This window comes from Coenobita brevimanus, chromosome 63 (genome assembly GCF_032717465.1).
Source record: "Coenobita brevimanus isolate Jiangsu-jjx chromosome 63, ASM3271746v2, whole genome shotgun sequence".
NCBI lineage: Eukaryota > Metazoa > Arthropoda > Malacostraca > Decapoda > Coenobitidae > Coenobita > Coenobita brevimanus.
The window spans coordinates 44,438,956-44,452,695 of NC_137016.1; positions in this window are offsets into that span (position 1 = coordinate 44,438,956).

Genomic DNA, 13,740 nt, shown 5'->3' on the forward strand with positions numbered 1-13,740 from the left:
AACGAAATTCAGTTGTAATGTGGGATCGAACTCGCGTCCTTACGGACAACAGACTACTTCTCTAACCATCTGATTCCCATCTCCCCCAGAAGGGGGAGAGAAGGAAGAATGGGAAGAAGGGAAGGAAGGACGGAAGGAGGAAGGGGACATGGTGGTACTGGGAGGGGAGCTGGGAGGCAGGAAGAGAGGTGAGGGGAACAGGAGTGTCGGAAAGAAGGAAGAGGAAGCGAGAAACAGACAAAGGGAGGGAGTGGGAAGGAGTAGGAGAGACGGAGGGAGGAACGGGGGGAAAGGAGTAGGAGAGACAGAGAAAGCACGGGAGAGGAAGGGAGTAGGAGAGACAGGAAGGGGTGTAGGGCTGGAAGGTTTAGATCCCTCTGGAGCTTATTATCGGAAATGTTTCCGCAGAGGCAGGAAAGAGGGAGGGGAGGGACAGGGAGGAATGGTGGAGGGAGGGGAGGAGGAAGGAAGAGAAGAGAAGAGGAAGGAACGAGAGAGGGAAAGAGGGAGGACCAAGGGAAGTGAAGCATGGAATAGTACAGGAGTGGAACAGACGGAGAGAAAGGACCTGATATAGGGTGGCGGGGAGAGGGGTTAGAAAGGAACAGGGGAAGACGGCAAGGGGGTGGGATACATGGAGAAGTGGAGGGGGAAAGTCCTCGGAAACATGAAGGTAAGGGTGGAAGGGGAGAGAATAATCATGGAGGTTTTAGAGGAAGAGGAGGTGCAGGGAAAGATGTGGAGGGTGGAAGTGAGGAGCCTGGGAGAGGTAAGGGAGAGAGACAAGGGAGCAGGAAGGAATGGGGAGGCAGGAGGTACAGCGAGGTAAGGAAGGGAAAGGGTAAGTTACAAGCAGAAATGAGGAAGAGGGATAGGGAGGGTAGGGAGAAATAAGAGTGAATAATCATGGAGAAAGCCAGATGGAGGTGGGGGAGGAAGAATTGGGGAGGGACAAGGAGGGAGATTTAGAGTGGCAGGGTACGTCTGAAGGAAAGGGAAGAAGAAATGGTGAAGACAATCTTAGTAATAATTTAATCCCGTGTGTGTGTGTGTGTGTGTGTGTGTGTGTGTGTGTGTGTGTGTGTGTGTGTGTGTGTGTGTGTGTGTGTGTGTGTGTGTGAATTTTGGCTTCTGTCAGACGATTTTATTCAGCTTAGGGGATACGTCTCGTAGTAACGCGGTTAAAAGATTGTCTGTCGCAACTTTTTCAATAAGATGATGTATTTTATATTTTCTCTAACGAGCTGTATGAAGATAATTAAAAACTCTCTCAGCTCCTCCACAATGGTATCATTTTTCCGATTTTATTTCACCACCGCTGGACGATTTTGTTCAGCTTAGGAAAGTTCCCTGATGTAAAGCAATCAAACATCTTTTAACCTACTCAGTTCCATTACGTACTTGTTATGTCATTCTTGGTTCCTTATTCCCTTCAGTCCTATGACATACTTTGCATTCATACTTCGCATTCAATTCTTGTGCAACCAGACGATTTTATTCAGATTAAGACAGCACCTTAGTAATGAAGGGATTAATGAAGGCAATAACTAACTCCATCAGTTAGAAAAGCGTCTCCAGTACTGAATACACTTTTGTGGAAGCAGTTGAAATGTAACAAAAATACATCACTCGAATCAGTTGGTTCAAGCTGTTGTCTTCAATTTAGGCAAAGAAACGAGAATGTGAAAGTGCTAGCGCAAAGTGTTTTTAACCCCGTTGATAGCGACAGTCTCCAATTCTTAAGGGAATCGTCTGGAGGTATTATGAAAAAATTAAAGACGTTGATGGATTGAAGTCGATAACATTAAACATTTCGTAAAGAGGAAAGATAAACACAGGAAACATGATTCAAGCACAAACTCAGCTTCATACAAAGGTAATGAAGCAATGCAACAGAATGAATGGAAGACTAATAACAAAAACAACATCTAACTTATATTATTACTACTAAATTTTAAGAAGGAGAAAGACAAAGGTAACTTGACTGAACCCCCCCCCCCGTCACATGTGGGGCTAATCACCCAATGAAATACAGTGAGTGAAAGACAAAGGGCATCAGATATTGAAGAGGAAGTGGAGACCGTAGACAAGGAGTGGATAGGGGGAGGAGAGGGAGTGAAGTGGAGAATGGAAAGGGAGGGGAGAGGAGTCAGAGAGGGAGAGGAGAGGGTGGGAAATGAACAGAGAGGAAAGGGAGACGGAACAGGGAGGGAGGGGAGGGAGAGTAGAGGGGAAGGGGAGAGGGAGTAGAGACGAAGTCAAGAAGTGAAGAAGGAGTAATGATAGGGAGGAGAAGACGTGGAGAAGAAGTGTACAGGAAGTAAAGACGGATGGGAAGGGAGTGTAGAGGGAAAGGATAAAAAACACGCTAAATAGGGAATGGGGAACACAGAGCAGGAGGAAAAGAGAAGGAATAGGACGAATAGGAGAACAGAAGGATGAAATAAGGATAAGAATGAGGCGTGTCACTCCAGAGACAGTCAATAATTCCACACATTCCCCGGGCAAAGGAACGTTAATGAATTTTCACAGCAACGTGTGAGTCTCTGTTACTCCAGGCTTATCTCAGGTCTTTCCTCTCTCTCTCTCTCTCTCTCTCTCTCTCTCTCTCTCTCTCTCTCTCTCTCTCTCTCTCTCTCTCTCTCTCTCTCTCTCTCTCTCTCTCTCTCTCTCTCTCTCTCTCTCTCTCTCTCTCTCTCTCTCCTGACTGATGCGGCTGGAATGATGCGACCTGGAATAAGTGGGAATGGGAATCTGAATTAGAGTGGAGGGCGAGAGACGAAAATTGAAATACTGAACAGGGAGGCGAGTGAAATGGAGTGGAAGGAGGAGTAAGGGTCGTGAGTGGAGGAAGCGGCAGTGGGGAGTCGAGTGGAGAGTGAGGGGTTGGGACAGGGGGTGGAGGAGTGGAGATGGGAGTGGAGGAGGGGAGTGTGGGAAGCGGGGGAATGGAAAAGTGGGGTAGTGTGGTTGAGTAGAGTAGAGCGAGTGAGGAGTGGGGAAGTGGGGTGAGTGGGGAAGTAGGGTGAGTGAGGAAGTGGGGTAAGGGGGAAGTGGGGTAAGTAAGGAAGTAAGGTGGGTGGGGTTAGTGGGGAGGCGGGGTGAGTGAGAGAGAAGGAGGGAGGAGTGGGTGAAAAGGGCAATATGACGACTGACGGAGTGGGGTGAGGTGGGGAGGGGGAGGGGATGAGTTGGAAAGTGTAGTGACTGGGGAAGTGGAGGACGGGGGGACCGAAGTGAGTGGGGAAATGGGAAAGGGGGATCGAGGCGAGTGGAGAGGTGGGTGGGAGAAGAGAGAGAAGTGGAGGGGAAGTGGGGGAGTGGGAAAGTGGGGTGAGTTGAGCGAGAGGCGGAATGCGAGAAGTTAGGGTTGGTCTAGTGGGGAGAGTGGGCGTGTGCAGTGTGTGTGCTGGGAGGGCAGATGGAAAGAATGATGTGGGAAGATGAGGGGTATGAGTGAGAGTTGTGTAAGAGGGAGGGAGGAAAGGTAAATGGAAAAGTAACGTGAAGTCGGGGAGGCAAATAAGGATGGAATGAGGGATAAGTAAGGATGGAGTTAAAATGAGAACTAAAGACGGACATGAGTGTGAATTAAAATTAAAGCGATCTATGTTAACATGGAGGTGATCTGGGTCTATGTGAAAACAAACTGGATTAATATAAGGTGATCTGGATTAAAAGGAAGGAAACCTAATTTAAAATAAGTGATTAATGAAAGACACAGGAATCAAAATGAGTTATTAATGACACAGATATGACTTTCAATGTGTAATCAGGATATTAAGGTGGAATGGATTAAAATTAAAGTAAATCGGATTAGGATATGACCATAAACCGTGCGAACTGGATAATGGATTGTAGAGGAAGCGGACAAGGTAGTTATTGAGGCAGGTATTAGGGTGGAACAGGGTGGACTGGGAGAGAAGCTGGAATAGTCCACGTAATCTGTTGGGCTTGGCGCCGTCTGACTGGAATTGACTGGAATGGGAATGGGAAATACAGTAGGTGGGGAACAGGAGGGAAATAGGTGGGGAAATAGGAGGTACATAGATGGGGAAATAGGAGAGATACAGACTAGGAAAATGGTTGAAAAATAGGTGAGGCTAAGTTGACTGAACAAGTTAGTTCTAATATTTACAGGGAAATTCCTATTTATTATTAAAAACTGGACGGTTACGGAATATATGTGGATTGTGTAGGCTGGACAAGTGAACAGGATTCTTTTTAAATTAACGTGAGCGATGTGGAGGTGGTGGCCAAGTGTTTAGAGGTGTGGTCTACTGTTCGTATGGGCGCGAGGTCCATCCCAGGTTGAGGTAGGACACAGTCTGAACGTCTGCATTTCGGTAAAACATACTTTACAGGTCTTTGCAGCCTTGTATTATCAGCGTAACAGTCGATTTACTAATTTATATTCACTTACTCACTTAGGCTATTTTTTTTTTTTTTTTGACATACGACCTGCATCGGACATTAACTTATTCATTTTTCAATTCGTGTCTGTTCCATTCCATAGTCTTCATGATTATACAAATCCATCTATCTACTATCTAAATTCACCTCATCGAAATATCAAACTATTCATCTATTTACGATACCCATCAGTTTATCTTCTTATTTCACTGCTACTCTACATGCCACCCACCTACCCACCTGTCCACCTACAATATTTACTCATCCATCCACTGACAAATTTACTTCCCACTTACCCCATTTATCTATCTACCAATCCAACCACTTATCTACCCACTACCCACCTACTGATCTACCTATTCATTCATATTTAGCAAATACCTACCCTGTTATCTATCTACGCACGTGTCGTTATCTGCCTATCTATCTGTCCACTATCTATACCTCCACGCCCCTCTCCTTCGCTCCCTACCTCGTCTCCCCTTCCCCCTTCCTGCCCTCTCTACTTCCCTTCCTACCTTCTTTGTTCTCCTTTAATTCCCCCTATCTCACCCTCATCACTTCTCTCACCCTCCTCATTTCTCCCATATCCAGTCTCAGCCACCCCTTCTTTCCCCGTCTAATCACATGCATCCCTCACCCAGCCCTCACGACTAGACTTAAATCAACCCTTTCTTCCCAACACTCTTTCCCTCTTTCATGGCGTTCCTTGCCTTTTTTGTTTACCCATCATCGTTCATCTTGTTTTTGTTCCGCGTATCTTTATTCCTCACGAGTCTCCACTCCCCTCATCCTCGCCCGCCTCCTTCTCACCCTCCCACCTCCACCGCCAATACCTCTTCCTGCTCTCCAGACGTACACCTAAACGCACCCACCATCACACACACACACACACACACACACACACACACACATACACATACACACACACACACACAAACACACACACACACACACACACACACACACACACACACACACACACACACACACACACACACACACACACACACACACGACACTCCCATACCAATACCCACACCCCACACCCACACATACAAACACCTCATTATCTTCCTCACGACTGAGTACTAAATAATTTTTTTCTTCCTCTTTGTCACGCCTTTGCCTTTCTTTCCGACATACACTTGTTCCTTTTCTCAACATCTGTCCGCCTTGTTTATTATCCTTTTCTTACACTACATGAACAGTGCATTTACCTCTCTGTCTTTCCTTTTTCACATCCTGCAGCTTACATTCAGAGTGTGTGTAATTTTTTAACTATCTCCTCTCATTTCACTAAGTGCTTTTTACTTAACCATTTACAACTTTTTTTCATTATACTTTTCTTTCACGGTAAATACTTTTCTGTTCTTTCTCATCTTCTTTTTTTTTCCTCCAGCGTGTTTATAATCATCACAAGAAATTCATGGACACTTCCCTGCCGGCTGTGGCGATGAAGGGTGTTCTACCCATTTACTACCAATCCTTTACTGCACCATCAGGGGAGTAGGGTCCCGGGGCTAGGCTGATTAATCCAGACATTTAAAGTGCAAGGTCAAACGCTTACCCCTGAACGGATTTATATGAGCAATAACCCCAAACCATCCCTTTAATGTAAACCATTATGGTCCACATCCGGCTGGAGTTCCTAAATGCATCAGACCACGAGGCGTCCAATTAGTTTTAGGGTTACTACACAGCGCAGTAAATTGTTTCCCGAGCTACAGGATACCATTTGCCTTGTCACTCAGCGTAGAGTCACCTGAAGGCAGCGTAACATCAAGTGAGTGGATAATGGGCGCCCCCACTACCACAAAGGCGTTACATGAAATCTTATTTGATAATATTACGAAACAACGGCATACAAGTATGAGATGAAAGAAAATTCTGACATTCGGGGATGGGTGGCGAACTTTTGCTTGTGATGGTTCAGGGATTATATTTTTTACCCACTCACATACGTGCCTTGTCGAGCGTTACAAGGTTACAGGGAGGTCAAAGCGAAGAGCCAAAGGTCACCAAGGCGTATAATCGTATTTGTAAGGCATCTTTGAACATCTGATAACCTTGGATAATTTCTCTAGGAATGACTATGTTGAATCTTGAGTTAAAGCGCACGCGTACACACACACACACACACACACACACACACACACACACACACACACACACACACACACACACACACACACATAATTACAAACGTACCCTTATGACGCTTTCAGCCACTAGCAGTAATCAACCCTGCCATCATCATCATTACACCATCTACCACTACTATTAACATTACTTCCACAGCCACCACCGCCATTACCACTGCACTCACCACTATCATCACATTCTGCACATAAAAAGAATACCAAGGCTCAGCAACAGCAATTGCCCCTTTCAGGAAATGAGGAATTTTCGTTACTACTGTATACTCAGATTTACGCCAGACGCTTTTATACACCGTATTGGAATGGCTTCTTCCACTGTATGAAAAGTAAATTTTCCAGTGAAGTTCCTTTCAAATACTACTGGTAACGTGTGTGTCTCGCACCTGAAGACCCCAGTAATCAGACTGGTAAGATTCTTGGACAAAGTTTGTTTCTCCCTTGTCCTTGTTCACTCAGCAGTACAACTGAGGACTTTAACGTAAATTCAGTAACTGTATCTTGTACTGAAGGCATGGACCGAGCCCTGACAAAATTAGACTCTCTGCTATAATGACCCTCGTGTAGTCGATGGCATTAATCATAAGTCTTCTTATCTGTGTCTCTTCAGGAGGTTTATTAGTACCTTTACCGGTACTTTCCCACTTACGTTTATTAGTTTGGCTTACGTTACGTATTTTATATCAGAAATGGAAACTCCCAGCCATTAAAAAAAAAAAAAAAAAAAAAAATCAATCAACGAATGCGAAGAGTCTGCTCTGACAGAGTAAAATTTACTTCCAATTATATATTTCTCTCCCCGTCTTACTCTCATACCTCTTCTTCTGCCACCCTGCCTGTCTGACTCCTCCCCTTTCTTTCCTGCCTCTCTCACCTTTTCCTCTCCCTCTCTCCTCTCCTCCTCCATCCCCGCCCCTTTCACCTTTTCTTCTCCCAATGTTCCTCCTTCCCTTCCTGCCCTTCTACCCTTTCTTTTCCATGTACTACAATCCTCTCCCTCCCTCTCTGCACTTCTTACCCTTTCTTCATTCTTCTCTTCTGTTCCATTCTCCCCTTCCGCGCCTCTCCTGTTTTCACTCCTCCCTGTTCACTCCCTGCCCCTCTCGCCCTTCCTTCTCACTTTTCATCCCTCCTCCCTCTACCACTGCACTCTCTTTTTTACCGGTACAGAATATGCATTTCACTATATTCCTGCTGTTCTTCTTGCCTTCCCTTCCCTTCATTCTTCCTTTTCCAACACCTGGCTTTTCCCCGTTTGTCAACCATCTTATCGTGTTCTTTTATTCATTCTATCCCTCTATTTTCCCTAAAAATGTCTGTTTTCTTACTCGTCCCACCTTCCTCTTTCCTTCAGCCGCATTTTACCTGAATTTCATCTTCACTGGTTTTCCTCTCCGTCATTATACACCTTACCATAATGATGTGAACTTCGTAAGCGGTTTATATTCTCCTCTTCGCCCATAAACTTCTTTAATCATTTCACTGCTGGAAAATTAATAAAACTGTCTGGCAGTAGCATACCAGCTGCAACGGTACAATTAAAACTTATGTCAACATACTTAGGGTGTTAAGTGTTTTCTTTCCCGCCAATTCACCTTTCTCCATCAACACTTTTTCCCTTCTCTGTTCTGAACTTTTATTTTCCACTCCCTCAGTTCCACTACCCAGGAATAAGTATTTCAACCATCGCCTCTCATTCCTCCATCTGTCTCCTCTCTTAACCCTCCCCAGCTTCCTAAACTACATCTTTCCATCTACATAGTATCCCCTTTTCTTCTTGCTCTTCACTCGCCTCTTTCATCATCATTATTAGGCGTAAATTTTTCTTCTCACATCCCACATCTCCGACTCTTTCTTCTCTAAGCCCTTTCATTTACCCAGCTCCATCAACTACATCTCTTCATCTACTTAACCTCTCCCTTATCGTCACCATTTCTTCTTCTCCCTATTCTCCCTTTTTCCATCATTCAAGCATAATTACCTTACTACTATCTTTCACCTCCCAATCTCCATCTTTGTCCCCCTTCACCCTTCCCTCACGCCATCTCCCTAAACTACTTCTCGTCATCTACCACTCCTCCCCTTTGCGTCTCTCCACTCACCCTTTTTCCATTACTCACGTGTAAATCTTTCGTCCTACCTCGATGTGATTCAACTATTCTTTCCTCCCTCCAACTCCCAGACTCTCTCAGCTATCTCTCTTCACCTTTCTCTTCCTCTTCCTTCCTTTTTTTCTCAACACATACCTTCTCTCTCCCTTCCTTCTCCTTCCCTCAACACCTTTCCTCATTCTTTCTTCTCTGCCTCCCTCCCTCAGCACCTTTCTCCCCTCTGCCACTACTCCCAACCATCACCTTCCATTAGGTTAAAATATGCGCACCCAGGCGAGGGGAAGTTAAAATACCTTACACCGTCACATTTTACCTTCCCTTTTCTTTCCTCCCTTGCCTGGCTTCTCTTTTTTTTAATATATTTTATTTTACCTATCGTCTTTTTTTTTCCACCTTTCCCTTGTATATTACCTACTCTCCTAGCTTGTACTTTTTCCTGTTTTTTCTTCCCTTACATAACTCCCTTTTCTTCTGCTTGTTCTTTTTCATCGCTCATGCTTCCCTCTTTTTGTTTTTCTTTTTGTCATCTCATCCTTACAACAAGTTTTCTATTTTTTTTTTCATCCCTTTAATGTTTTATATTCCAATTTCCTGTTTCTTTTTCTGTTCCCCTTTACATAGCTTCTCCCTTTTTTTAATCAGCATCCCTTATCTATCCTGTTATTATTTCTGTGTTCACCTCTTTCTCGGTCATCTTCCCCTTTCTTTTTTGTTTGTGTGCCTTTAATATCTTATACTCCACATTTTCCCTTTCTTTTTCTCCCCCCTCATCCACCTCACCTAACTTCCATTTTTATCTTCTCTTTCATTTCGCTCCTAGGTATCTTGTTTCTAATTTTTCCATTTTCTCCATCTTCCTTTACGTATCCTGTTTGTGCTTCATTTCTCTCTTCCTTCGACACGTTTCTCCTTTATTTTTCTTATGTTCATCCTCTACTTATCTCCCTTTATCCTTACTACTCTCTTCGTCCCTTAAATTGTACACACCACATTTTTCCCTCCTTTTCCTCCCCTCCCATTCCTACATGACTTCGTTCTTCATCTTCTTTCCTTGCTTATCGTCTTTTTTATTTACTTAGCATTTTTCAACCTTTTACACTTCTGTCGTTATATATTTCTTTTATTTATCTTCTTCCCTTACATATCCCCACTTTTCATCCATCAAACAAATCCTCTCTTCTCTCATTCATCTCCTTCCCTCCTCTCCATTCCCCTTCTATCACATCTTTCCCTCCCCCCCCCCAGCCTCCTCTTTTTCTTCCCCCTTTCCCTACCTCTCTCCTCGACTTACACGCCTCTGATCCCCTCCTCTCACCCTCGATCCCCTCGCACCACCAAATCGCCTTCCAGTACATAATTATTCACGATTTTCCTCCCTTCCCACCGCCATAATCTTCCCTCGTGGTTCATTGATCTTGCACTCCACTTACACTCTTTACTTCCCCGCTTCTCCCTCTCTTTTCCTCTCTTTACTGCCTGCCTTGATTTTTTCCCTCGTCTCTTCTCACCTCTTGTCACGTCACCTCTTCTCACCTTACCTTTTCTCACCTCACTTCTCACCCCACTTCTCACCTAACCTCTTTTTCACTTTATCACTTCTCACCTCACCCCACCTCATCACCCACAATTTCATCACCTTTCATCTTGTACCCTCCAAGTTTCCTTTCACTAACATAATTTCATGCCGCTCTACTGAACCACTTCCTTCTTCAGTCTCATCATATTCCACCTCATTTTCTTCCACCACTCACCACTATGCATACTTCTTTAAACTCTCCGCTTTATCATCGTATCCTCCTCAATCCTTAATGCGTTCTTTTCTCTAGTTGCTCCTCTTCTTCACCAGACACTTTTTATAATCCATGCCCCATTTTCCCTTACTTCTTTTTCATCATTTTTAAAACAGGCTGGTTAGTGGAAAGAGAAGCGGTTTGGTTAAGAAGGTGCAGTAGGCGGGGCAGAAAAGTGATAGATAAAAGGTAGACGGTGCAGGGTATATAATGACAGCGTTGGGATTTGGTATTATTTTGCTGTCTGATTCCTCCCTTTTCACTATTCGTTACATCTCTACCCTCCCCTCTATTATACTACAGTCATTCAGTCACATTCCCAGTCACATTCCTAGTTTCCATAACACGATGCTCCTCCAATGCACAATATTTCACTCCAATACGCAAGCTGCTCTCCTCATACCCCCAGTATCATGCTTACCAACACACACTATTTCTCCAGTGACTCGCTCTGTTCATTTCTCCCCCTCCTGTCACACTGTTAGTTCCTCTACCCTCGATTTTCACCTCTGTGCATAATATCTACACCTGAGCCGCATATTCAGCGTCTGTTCTAATGTGCTATCTTTTTCTCATTTTTCCGTAACTAAAGAGTGTCTTTTTATTAGTGGAGAGCACTCTAATCTCTGAGTCATTTCCGAGTTGCATAAAATCATCTGGCGGCGAATAAACAGAAAAGATGTCATTGAAGTGAACGTGTTAAAATTAAGTCCAGACCACCTGGCAGGGAGGGTGAGGTCTGTAAATTTATGACCCTATTACGTCTGTCTCTCCAGGTATCTCTGCACACCATCATCATCTATTCCAACTGCACTCTTCCCGCATACCACCCACACCCCTCTACGACCGTATTACCTTCACCTGTACCACATCTCCCTCACTTCATCCTTTCCTTTAGGCCCTCATATACCCACTTTCTTTACCTCCACCTCCCCGCACGCCTTCCCAGTGGTCGAGTCAGTAGCACGTGGGGCTACAAAGACTCCTACAAATCCAAACTGGGGATGGACAGTGGAGAAGATTCAGCAGTGTAACTAGAAAGCACTCAGAGAGCACATACCTCTGCCAACGCCATTGCCATTAACGAGGATCCGGATACCGATCCGACCCCAAATTTAATCAAATCTTCCATGGCCCATGGCCCACCATTCCACAAAATTTCATTGAAATTCATTAAAAACTTTTGGAGATATTATGCGGGATACTCCGGATCCGGATCCGCCCCAAAATTTAATCACTTCTTCCTTGGCCCATGGCCCACCCTTCCACAGAATTTCATTGAAATTCATGGAGAACTTTTGGAGATATCGTCTGGACAAACAGACAGACAGACAAACAAACAAACATAGGTGAATACATAATCTCCTCCAGCTTCGTTGGCAGAGGTAATTAGTATGTCTTTACACGTGTTTTCAAAAGTTCGATCGAGGTTCAAAAGATAACATACAAACACACACGATCTAACAGAGGTATTATCCACAAGGACTTCTCCCCCGACGTTCCAAAAACTCGCAAACCTACACCCGTGGGTGAAGCCTTGGGTGGCTGCGAATCACTTCTCCAGTGGTGAAAAGTGATGTTCGTCGGCCCAACGAATCACTTGCCTTTCACAGCGCTTACACAAACACACGGCTTGAACGTGTATTGCACACCTGCCCGCCATGTCAGGTGAGTACAAGCCCACCCCTACATGCATACCTCCATACCCTCCTCATCTTCCGCTTTTCCCAATACATAATAATACAAACTCCCTAATATTCCATAATCTCAATTTTAAATCATCCCACTTTATATCCCTCCTCACTTTTTACCTCATCCCTCAGTCCGTATCCTTCCCAGCGATGATACTCCTCACTTCACTTTCCTATTACCTTCCCGGCTATCTCAAAATAGTATTACCTGTTTACATATATACATTTTTTCCCTTCTACTCAGTGCACCTCTTCATTTTTACTCTCTCTCTCTCTCTCTCTCTCTCTCTCTTTCTCTCTCTCAGTGCACCTCTTCAATTTTACTCTCTCTCTCTCTCTCTCTCTCTCTCTCTCTCTCTCTCTCTCTCTCTCTCTCTCTCTCTCTCTCTCTCAGTACCGCCTCGCTTACGCATGAGAAATGAAGGCTCTAATTGGCACTGTAGTCGTGAATTTTATAGTGGCCACAAAGGCAGCTATGACTGATGTGGTGGTGGTGGTGGTTGATTGGTTGATGTTAGTGCTTGCTTGCTTGTTGTTTGATGTTGTCGTTTTAGTTGCTAAGGCGTTGGTTTGGATGCTATAGTGTTGTGTTTTAGTTGTTTGGTTTTGGTGTTTGGTGATGGTTGTGATGTTAATGTTGTTGGTGGCGGTAGTGAGTGACTGGATGATGTTACTGACTGTTTGTTATTTTGGTTGCTCTGGTGCTGTTATTTTCCTTGATATTACAGCTGGTGCGTTGTTTTGGTTGTGGCTGTGTTCCTGCTTTTGTTGTTTGGTGAGGACTGTGTTATTGTTTGTGTAGTTGATGTCTCGGTAGTGGTGGTGGCTGAATGGTTGATGTTATTGTTTGCATGCTATTCTGGTTGTTTAGGTACCGTTCTGGGTGTTTTTTATGCTTTCAGTGCTGATGTTGCTGTTCTTGTTAGCGGTGGTGGTGTGATGGTTGATTGTGGTGGTGGGGGTGATGGTGGAACTTATTATTCTGGCTGCTTTGTGTTTGTTACATTGTTGTACACTGTTGCTAATGTTGTTGCTGTATTTGTTCCTGAAGTTATGCATCTTGTTATTCATCTTGTTATTCATGCTATTTTTCACTTTGCTGATAGTGTCTTGTTCTTAATACAGTTCGCATATGTTGCTACTGTGGTGATGAAGGTTGGTTTTGAATGCAAAGTTTGTGCAACGGTTAAGGACAGGACAGGACAAAGAGGACTCGATTTTTAAGACAATAAGTCAAGGGTTAAAGTCACAGAGGAAGGTCAAAGGCCAAGTCTGCCAGGCAAATTCAACTCAAACGGTTCTGATTTGATTTGTACCAAACTTATGGAAAAAGTAAAGGGACCAACAAGCCCAAAGTGATTATTTTTTGTGAACAGTTGGTCAAAGGTCAAGTTCACAAGATAAGGTAATTTCTGAAAAAAAAAAATAAATAATAATAATAATAATTTCTATATCACACTAATCAAACTTGGTGCACTGGTTGAGAATCACCCCGAAAGGGTGACCTATTAGTTTTGAGAACAACAGGTCAAAGGTCAAAGCCACATGGCAAGGTTATCTTAAACAGATGTCATCC